The 10,808-nt window shown below is 46.3% G+C and overlaps 1 protein-coding gene across 1 annotated transcript in view; it reads right to left on the bottom strand.

Moving 5' to 3' along the window:
- Positions 1–10,808, bottom strand: part of SCUBE1 (signal peptide, CUB domain and EGF like domain containing 1) — a 228,838-nt gene that overhangs the window by 192,111 nt on the left and 25,919 nt on the right. The gene's annotated exons all lie outside the window — the stretch shown is intronic.

The following is a 10,808-nucleotide window of genomic DNA, read 5'->3' as shown; positions in this document are numbered from 1 at the left end:
CGGCCGCCCCCTCCACCCCCCGCACCCCAGGCGGCCCCGGCCTGCCCTGGCCGGACGCTCTCCCCGAAATCCTCGGGGGCTGTGACCGGCCCCGCTGCACACCCTGTGGGTGAGCGTCACCCCCACCGCCACCCCGAGGGACAAAATCCGTCGGGTTTAAACCCAAACGCGAGAAATGTGCCCCCCTGGAGGCAAATTTCGCGACCTTGAAGTCTTCCAGGGGATTGTTCTCCAGGGGCTGCAATAGCTCGCAGACATCCCCCGCCGTGCCTGCGCACCCCTCTCCGCTTGACACCTCCTTCTTCAGCAGCCCCCCCTTACTGAAACGCTTTGCTACTCTAGGTTGTTTTCACTCCCCCCAGTTCCCCAGCCAGGCTGCCCGGTGTGTGTGACACGCACTTGTCACCCGGATCACAAACACATCCCGCCGCAGCCTCCGATGCCTCTTTTTGTCAAGTTCCTCCCAACCGTCGTTTCAGTTCAAGGTGCCTGCTCAGAGAGTAGCACTAATAAGTATCTTTAAGCCTGAAGAGATGGGAAGGAAACGTAAGAGAAGTTGCTCAGCCCTGCTGCTGGTTAGTAGAAGTACACGCCACTACCTTTTTCCTTCGGAAAACGAAATAACCAGAGCACGGCGCAAACGCCGCTTGCTTTCTGAATGCTCCCACCCTGCTGTGGGCATTCCCGTCCTTAATCCCCCACGGCGGGGGCAGGGTACCGATCCCTTATTTCTGCTGAGGTGACCAGGGGCCGAGGGTTGTGAATTCCCGGCGGGGACCTTCCCCGGGATATCCCCGCGGGGTTACCGGGGACCTTAGAGCTCCACCTAGTGAGACGGGGCCGCGCTGGAGGGAGCGGTGGGCGCCCTGGCCGCTCCCCGGGCCGGCCCTGCCGGCTCAGCCCCGCAGCCCCACCCTTCTGGAAAGGCTCTTCTCGTCAAAAACTGCCGGAGTTTCGTCCTAGGTGAAAAATAAGGCTAAGCCTTCCTACTAATTCTCTTAGAAAGTTTTCATAATTGGCCTTGTCCTTGCATTTCATAAAATCAAACTACAATTATCATGGGATAAATTGTCCAGAAAGTCGATTTTCCATGAAGGAATTAACTAGAAATATCTAAACATGAACTATCTCAACTTTTACAAAGTCACAGTGTAATAAAAAGGTTTCCTAAAGCAACAAAATACTCCAATTGCCCTGGTGACTCAGTCCCTAGCATGTACCGTGTCATACCAACTGCACCTGTGAAGTCACTTACAGAAATCACTACACTTGTGCCTTCTATCTCCCCTGATTCTATGCATTTATGATCTGAGCAGTACTAACACCACCCCTATGGCACTCAGGAAAGGGAGTCGCCTTGATCCAAATATCACACTACCTAGATATGTCCTTTTAGATCCAAATATCACACTACCTAGATATGTCCTTTTAAACTCCAAGGGTGGCACACTGGCCTCTTTTTTTTTTTATTTTAGACCAAGATCCTGACTGACAGAACATATCAGGCAATACAGTGGTACAGTGTTTATCAAAAGAGGGCCTGAACCTTAAGTCAGGATCATCACATATAATAAGGAATATGATCTGTGGTACCAGGCTGAATGTTTCCAGTTTCTCTTGCTAAGGGCCACCTCTCAGAAAAGGGATCCTTGTGGACTATCACCTTTTCCACTTGTAATTATGCTTCTGTGTTTGTGTATCATCATCTAACATCATCCCTGTATCAACTGCACTGATGCTTCCATGAAAAATTTAGAAGTAATGACTAAGCAGCTTCTTCCAACGTGGAAACTGAGCGCCTGATTCACGACCGTAAATCTGCGCTGTGTGCCGGGGTAACCGGGGGCTCCCTGGGCTGCAGGTAGGGGCCTGGTCTAGGAACCTCTGCCGTTGTTTAAGCTCTCTGCCAACAAACCTGAGCTCTGCCCCAAAACCCCCGGCCAGGCTGCAGCGACAGCTTGCGTGTTCACAGGTCGCATGGGCTTCTTTTATTTCATTAGTATTTATTATTATTATTTTATTGGAATATTCCTCAATATGAAGCTTTTGAGGAATATTCCAATAAAACAATAATAACAGATACTAATAAAAGAGATATGTTTTATTAGGACCCATCTCTTTCCAGAGTCAAAGGTCCACAAAGACGTGCATGTCAGGAAGGCCGAGGGCATAAACAGAAGGTGTCTGCAGGAGAGCAGCCCTGCCGTCAGACCCCCTTCTCCCACAGACAAGCACCATTCCAAAAATTCTCTGAGAAGACAGAACAGCATCTGCAGAATTATTTGTTTTCCCTGTTGCTATTTATCAACACCTGTGGATTGAGGGCAAGGTTGCCTCAGGAGGCCACACAAGCTGTAGGCAGGGCTGGGAACCAGCCAGCGCCGGGCAGGCTGTGCAAACCTCGGGGAATCCCTGCACCTCTGCCTTTGTGGTTCTCTCCTTCCTTCTGGCCATCCCGGCCGATTAGAGGGCAAGGCTGCTGTGGCAGGGCCTGTCTATCACTGTTAGTACAGCACCTCACAAAATAACATACTGAATTTATTTTGTCTGTCTCCACAGTTAGGGCTTTCATGAGGCCAGGGAGACATACAAACCCTGACAGGAGAACCCTTTTATTTAACTTAAGTTCCTCTCTCTCCCCGAAGCGTAGTATGAAGGGCTGAGCAACACCTGGCTCCCTTGGACAGGGGACACGGGGGCCACGTGCCAGAATTTGTGCAGGGAGCAGCTATACTTTGAACACTGAACCATGTATCTCCAAGCTTTACTTAAATCTTTTCTATTAGGAAGAAAGGAACAATGTGAAACCAGCTCTTCGAAACAATATAGACTATTTTGCATTTCTACACTGATTTAGAGGAAGCTTCAGAAACTAGAGGCAATGGACATGCATAGCACCACATGCTCAATGCTATGTTACTTCCTTCCAGGAAAATACAGCATCTAAATTTTCCAGAAGTTAAGTAGCAGCCTGCAGCTGAAGTATTTCACTGATTTGTCCTTGGGAGAAAAGAGGAAAAAAAAAGTCCACTATAATCCATAATGAAAGTTTTTTACGAGAAGGTTTGGTGTCTGAGAGGAGGAGGATGTTTTTTCTTTTTCCTTGGAGGGGGTGAGGAATTACATAGCAGCTGCTGCAACAGTTAAAATGGGATGTTTATTCCATACCTTTGGTGATATTACAATCAATTTTATCTTACTCTCTCAGGAAGTGAGTCCATGTTTGAAACCTTGTGGAAGCAGTGGTAAATTTGGATATTCTGGCCAAAAAAGGGTGTGAGTTAGTGCCAAACTTTGAAGAGGTACATCAACTCACACTGGAGGAGAGCTACTCTCCTGTTTCTTACCTTCCTCCAAAACATGTCACCTGCTTCATCCAACTGACCCTCCCCTTCCACTGCCAGGGTGCCAAATGAGATTAAAACTCATACAAAAACATTTCCTTAAAAATCTGTAAGTCTTTTACCATGGTGGATCGTGATACGCCATATTGAGCATTGTGCTTTCCCCTTAACTGTCTCACAGGCAGTTTCCCAATCAGAAAAATGCTTTAGCAGCTAGAGAGGAGGGGGGAAAACATTACTAGAAAGAGCAAGAGATATTTTTTTTTCCCTTCTTTCTTAGATTGTAACCACTGAAAGGAAAAGATGACAATATTAATGAAGAGCTGGAACATACCACCACCACCACAAAAAGCAGAGCAGATCCTCTATTACTGGTGCTCACTCCACCCTGGTAAAAGACACATTTTCTCCAAGATGAAGGTTGCATCTCAAAGAGGTGAATGAGGACTTGATGCATAAAGAGCTGAGTAAAACTTCATGACCTGCATTACGCAGGAGACTGGTAGTCTCCTCTAAAATGAATGAGGGACATCCACAAAAGCTGCAAGAGAAATTGCACAGAACAAGGTCGTAGGTATTACCTGCTCTGAGATTACACCACAGCAGGTGGAAGACAACGACAAGGACCTGTGGAAACATGAAGCTGGAAAGGATACCTTTCTTAAAGTCCTGTTAACTCTGTTGCCAAAATACTTTTGGAGGCAGCAATGTGTCTTTGTGCTCACAAGGAGATGGACGGCAGCATTCTGAAATGGTTTGGTTTTGGGAAGCGAAGGTGAAGGGGAGCCAGAAGGGAAATAGCAAGGCAAAAAAAGCCTAACCCAAAAACGGAAGACTAGGGAAACAGTAGCTGAGCGTTCAGATTTCTGTGCCAGCCTATGTTCTAAAGGGAATGGATGGTGAGAGCACACCCATTTAAACAAGAACCAGCTGACGGAAGCTAAGCCATGGCACGCTGACCTGGACTTCACAGGGAGAGGTAGGAGGTGCTAATACACCAGCATCCAAGTCTATCCTGACTACAAAGGGGATGCAGTGAGCAGGATCCCACTACTCTTTGTCCATCCACTAACTTTAGACCAGAGTAGGATCAGAATTTTAACTCAGCGACTCCTCCACAGAGGCCTTCAAAACAGTGGCTTCATGCCAGCACGAGTTCTGGCTCCTGATCTGGCACGGATCACTTACCATCGTATTCTTACCATTGGCAGCTCACTCTCAGAACGCCTTTCACTGATTATTGTGATTGCAAAGAAATATATTGTATTGCTGCTGTTTAAACAGGCTATTCTCTTGACCACCCAGGTTTGCACCATCTAAAAAGGTCAAGCAACTCAGGAGAAAGTACTGGTTTGGGTATCTTAGGCTTATGCCAGTCATTTTTAAACTTAAATCCTGGATAGTCGTTGACTGACAACTGCACAGGACAGCAATAAGAATTCTAGTAACCCAAGAGATGAGAAAGCTTTTGGGTTGTTTTAGGAGACATTTTATGATCAGTCTTTTTAAGGTGAACTTGTCCTTCAAAAATGGCTACAGCCGGTTCCGATTCCTTCTTCAAAGCCCTGATTAGGGCCCTCAAGCAGAGGTACTTCCATTGTTCCCTTTCGTACTGTTACCCTCAATCTGCAGTCAGTTATCTGTGTGCTTTCCCGCTCTAATCAAGGCCCTGAACAGGCAAGGAACGCTGAATCACGTACGTATTCATCAGCAGGACCACTCCTGCGTATAGACTGCTGCAAAGACGGTCTCAGCAGGCTCGGAATCGTATACTGCGAGATAAAGAGAAGGGGCCACGGCCTCTACTCACAGGCCCTTTATCCTTCAGCTCAGCTCAAAGCCAGATGTGGGGAGTAACAGGGCTCTAATCCACACGGGCAGTCCCCTCTGCTCTGCAGAACATACCACAACAGCAGTTCAGAGGAAAAAGCTGATTCCACTTCACAGAGGACTTAATACTGTGAAATTTTATTTTGTTCCAATTCAGAGCCCTGCCTATCTCCCCCTCACCCCCCCACCCCGAAACCTCAAGACTTCCAGAGGCTGCAAATCTCAACTGCAGCCCGTGAGAGCAGCGGCAGAGGTGAGTGAGCTGGCAGGACATCTTGCCCAGTCATACAAGATCCTGTAAGACCCTCACATCAGTTCTTACAGACCCTTCCTGAACTCAAAATGTTTCAGTTCAAACATTAACAGCAGAAACAAGACACTAAGAAAATTCCAACAGAAGTTCTTTAATCCAAATTTTTCCTGACTCCACAATTCCAAAAACAATTTAAGGTTGTTTCTCATAACACCTTCATGCAGATGGGAAAGAAAAATATCTGCAATGCAGCCTGCTCCTGCAATTTTCTTCCTTCCCCACCCACCCATCCTGCTCCTGAGAGCTAGAGTGAGATTTGTGTACTGATCTGAAATTCTGCATTCTTCAGGGAGGCCCATAGTACCAAAGCTACTCTCAAGGCTTTCCTTTAATGTGCTGTAATACGAAAAGGGTCCAATGCTGTTGAAAATTAGGTAATTTTGTATTGCAGCAAATGCTCAATTTACCGCAGGGAGAAAAACACTTCCATCAAAAACATCTGGAGGACCAAGGCCCAGGTCAGGGCATCAATCCCTTTAGGATCCCCAGTCCCAGCTAGCTACAGAGCGGGGAGCTATGGGGTGGTAGAGATTTGCATAAAGCAGCTAAAGGGCTGCTTTAGATCAAGCCCTGACTTTATTCAGTAAGCCCGGTCTATTACCAGTAACAACTTCTATCCTAGGCAAAACCTGTGTTGACCAAATTGAGTTTTACTGCAAAATAGGAGCCTATATTGAAACAGAAACACGTGTAATTCCTTGTACCATAATTAAATACATTTTAATTCAGTGATTCTGTTCCTCTAACACAGCTGAACTGGGCTTGGCTTTGCCCACAGAGCCGGCATCTCCCTTGCTTGGATGGTCGCCCAGGCCTCTCCAGCCGTGCCAAGTGGCTATAAAACACCCCGGCGGCCACCTGGAAAGACAAGGGACTACCAGGTCGGTGGCAGCAGCACGTTCAGCCTGGAGTCTTCTAGCATGAGGACTGTGTGTTCACCTGGTGAGAAGTGACTGGCAGAGCAGCACCGCTGGGCAAGTGAAGGCTCACAATGAGAACAAGGAAGGTCCCATCTCCTACAGCTCTGGGTAAGCAGCTCCGGTGTCATCTCCGCTCAGATCAGCTACGGAGTGGGACAGGTAAGAAGGCACAACTCTTCCCAGTAAACAGAACAGGGCTTCTGAACAGAGAACTGTTCAAAGCAGGGAGAAGATTGTTTTCCTCAGTGTCTTTTAAGAGAGAAGAAAAAAAGGGACTGCCTCATCTCACAGTAGGATCCTTAAAATACTTGGATCAAGCTTCTTTAACTACCAGAATACTGTTTAACTTTCAAGAAGACAGAGCAGATTCTTTTATGGAAGGATAATTTGTGTCCCTCACATTTTTAGACGTTCAAACACTTAAAAGTGGATGCTGAGCACTATTGTGAGCATTACCCAGGGAAGATAAGCATGTTTTAGTCTGAAAGACTAGCCAAAGTAAACGAAAAATAAAAGTTCGATGTAAGAATACAGTTGTGTGCTTTGGGTTTTAATGGGCACGATACAAGTGAAATCCAGTTCCCACAGAACTATGCTGCAACAGGCAAAGAACACGTTTTGAGCAGAACCGTGCTGCCCTCTCAGCACACCCGACAAAGCCGATGGAACCAAAGTAGTATGACCATGTGCTTTAAGGGAAACTTCCAACAGAGGAGATACCACAGAAAATATCTACGGTCAGATCTTTGCCTCAGACTTTTCTACATCAACCAGTGTCTCCCCCTTCTTTAAAAAAAAAAAAAAAAGTCTATACACCCATGGGTGTTGGTATTTGCAGTTCTAAGCGGAGTTTGCAGAGAGTTTATGAAAACAAAAGGGCAGCAAATCTTCATTCCTCTACGACATTCTTCCCCAGCCCCAGGGTTCTATTTCAGAGCCCTGCTCAGAGGGCGGTGCGTGGTGCCGAGGAGCCCGTGGCTCCCGGGCCATGCTCGTGCAGTCGCCAGCCCCTTTTCCCAGTGCTGCTGTGAAGGACTGGGCAGTGACCCCTCTCCAGCACCGAACACAAACATCCCTCCCGGAGCCCCCCCTGCTGAAAGCTCGCTGCGCCTCTGGGGTAGAACGCTTCTCTCAGGATTTCCCAGTGATCATCTTTAAAGGAACCAGGAATCAGGGTGCCCAGGAGCCCAGCCTCTCCTTAAAAGCACAGCCTGCTCAGTTACGCCCTTGCAGAGGCTTTTCAAATGCATCATCCTACCCAGATATAGAGCGGCAATTCCAGAACCATTTGGAAACCCAATTATCATTTTCTGCTAAATGAGTTCTTCTCCCTCAGGGCTCTCCAGAGAAGCCAGTGCTTTAGTGCACTAAGCTACCTACCAGATAGCTCAAGCTCAGACTAACTCAATTCCTGACAGGCAGCTGCAGTTTCAGGTGGTGTGAAATGGCAAATAAAAGAGAAGATTATCAAATAGAATTAAATGCAGCGTCCTCAGGAGGCCCTGATATAGAAAGGGTAAAATTCCACTCACCTTAATCCTGCATATTATCCTGTTCAACTGAATGGGCATAGCTGTGTGAATAAAGAGAGTGGGATCTGGTCTCATGTGCTTACCGATTCTCTTCTCAAATGAGATGAAATGCAGTGTAGGCCCATTAATAACGTTGCAGTTTGTTAGTATTATTATGTCATTAGAGATGGATTGGATTAACGTGGGTATGCTAAATTACAGTTTACAGAAGAGAACAGGATGGTAAAACTGGTTCACAGCAGCGCACTCACGAAATCAGGAAAGACACATACTCTCACTGAGGGAAAATACAGGAAGCAGAAGCTGCGACCTGCAGGAGAGCTCCCAGATAAATTCTCATCCTGCTTCAACTGATCATGCTTTACTTACACATCTAAAATAATCTGGAATTCATTTCAGTCAAACACCTGCAGTAGAACGATAGAAAGGCAAAATCAATCCTTGCCCTACCCATGTCCAAGTGAATGCAGAGAATCCTTGGACACCAGAAAGGCCACGTGAGGTGTATGTGGAGATGTACCTGGGCCAAGAGCAAGGTGGCGGATGGCACATGTAAGACCTTGTGGATGTTCAGAACCTGCTTTAAACACAGCATCTCAGGTTTCTCTCTTTATACCTGGAAACAGACAATTTAATCTACATGTCAGTGTTCATTGACCTGACACTGAGCAGGGCATATCCACCTCCTACAGCTCTCCCTGTAGGTTTGGTTTTCAGCTAGCATGTGATTACCTGGTCAAACAGGGGCTCACTCTCATCTGCACGTCCAACCCAACAACTCAGAACAATGTCGAGCTTTCTGCTGGTTTTACTTGGCCTTTACTCATGCCCTGGAGCGTGCGCCAAGGCCGTGCCTGCAGATCTGAACGGCCCGATGAGGGGCTCTAGGGGCGCATGGGAAGCTCCCGCTCTGCCCCAGTCCCTGCTGGACACAGCGCAGGTGCCGCAAAGCCCACAGCCCGCTCTGCGGGAGCTCCCCCTCCATCCCGCTGGGCTCCCACTGCCACCCTGCCACAGCTTCTCAGCTGGGGACCGCGTACGCTGCTGGGGGCAGAACCCAACAGGAACTGTCTCCCTGGGCACCCAGGTTCCACACAAGGAGCCGACAGATACAGCTCAGGAGTGACTCTACGCCAGGCTATAGGAACTCCAGCAGGTTCCAAATCTACAACTTAAAAATTCTTTATCACAAGGCCAGTATTGTACAACTCTCTTCTGCACAGAGACACTGATAAATATTCATTAATTAGTTCTCATAACGCAGAAAAGGAGAGCAATATTCTCCCCTTGTAACGATAAAGAACATACAGAGAGGTTAAATGACTTTCTCAGGTTCACATGGGATGTTTGGAAGCCCAGAAACAGAGTCACAGCCGAGGCTTTCGAAGGGGGATTTCAGGCGTCTCTGAGCAGCTTAACGCCGCCATGCGGAGCTCCGTGCAGGCTTGAAATCAGGCCACGCAAGGGAGTCCACAATTAGGCAACCACTGCTGCTAATGACCTTGGCAAAACTTAGTCCTTATTCTTGACTTCTGCTCCACAGTCTTTAATACTGCAAAGCGCAGTGTGCTGTCCTACCAGGATTCAGTGGGAGCTAATTAGAGACTGCAACTTATCCTTAGCCACCCAAAAACTAAAGCTCCATCTTCATTAAGCACTGTTTTCTAATCTGTTTGACGGAGCTTAAATACGTTATTTTTAGACTAGAAATTTGGGATAACACTTGGGTTTTGTAGAACAGTTATGCTCCAAGAAATCCTTTCACTCAAAAAGAGACGATTACAACAGTTTCTATAAATATAAATTGTTTTACAGACAAAGACAGACATTACAGTTTGTTCTAGCTTTCACTGAAATTAAGCCAGCAAATCTCTCATGCCAGTATTATAACAATAATCATGCTGATAGTGTTATTTCAGTTTACCAAAGCCAAAATCCAATATGCTACAAATTAGATCAAGCACCAAATAAAATTAAGCAAAAGATAAGCAAGGCTAAAGGAAATGAATACTAATAAAAAATGAGATGTTTACATTTCTTTGCTGGGTTCAGATAAAAGCTTGACATATACAAGCAACCTTATGTTGAACTACAGCTTTATTTCCCCCTGTCATCACCCCCCTCCCCCCCCCATTTTTTTTAAGCAGATTTTGCAGACAAAGATATTATGAGAGAGCACATTTCAGTTGTAAGGGTACTGGTTTTAGGGCAGGGGAAGGAAAACAGGGCTCAGACCAATTAAAATCTTTAGAGAAGAAAGGCAAATCAATTAAAAATGCCAGAGGGCAGACATTGCTTAGAAAGAGAAGAGACTTTGACAAATTTGAAATAGCTGTGTTCTACAAGGTCCATCATGGCAAACGAAAGTTGCATTCATACCCACAAATATTCACGGGAGAGTAAAGCACCCGACAAGTCATGGGTAATGCAGCTCTACGCTTCCGCACGCTGAACAAACAGCCACATGACTGAGTTCGTGTTTGGTGGGCACTCTGAGATGAAAAAGCAACGTATAAAATGTGAGGTGTTATTCTTAAGCCACTCAAGGCAGTCAGCCTTCAAACTCAGCTGCTGAATTATTAGTCTTATTGATCGGGCATTGCATTATTTGTTACACCACAAAACCCGTTAGTTTCCAACAGAAGACAAGCACTGAAAAGACAATAGTCATAAAAAGATTTGTAATTTGGGACTTCAAAAAATTATATTCCAATTTTGGCAACTTACTAGGAATAAGAACCAAAATTGCCATTGCTGAATGTATCCTTTGACTGTAACTATAATTTAAAAGCATTGTCCGATGTAATTTCTTCTTTTTTCACACAGTGATTCCAGGCCAATTATTTATCCCCCCCTCCCTCCCCCCCCC

Source organism: Athene cunicularia (genome assembly GCF_003259725.1).
Source record: "Athene cunicularia isolate RWA chromosome 1 unlocalized genomic scaffold, athCun1 chr1_part2, whole genome shotgun sequence".
Classification (NCBI taxonomy): Eukaryota; Metazoa; Chordata; class Aves; order Strigiformes; family Strigidae; genus Athene; species Athene cunicularia.
Note: the sequence above shows the minus strand (reverse complement) of the source record. Positions and strands in the feature narration are given on the sequence as shown.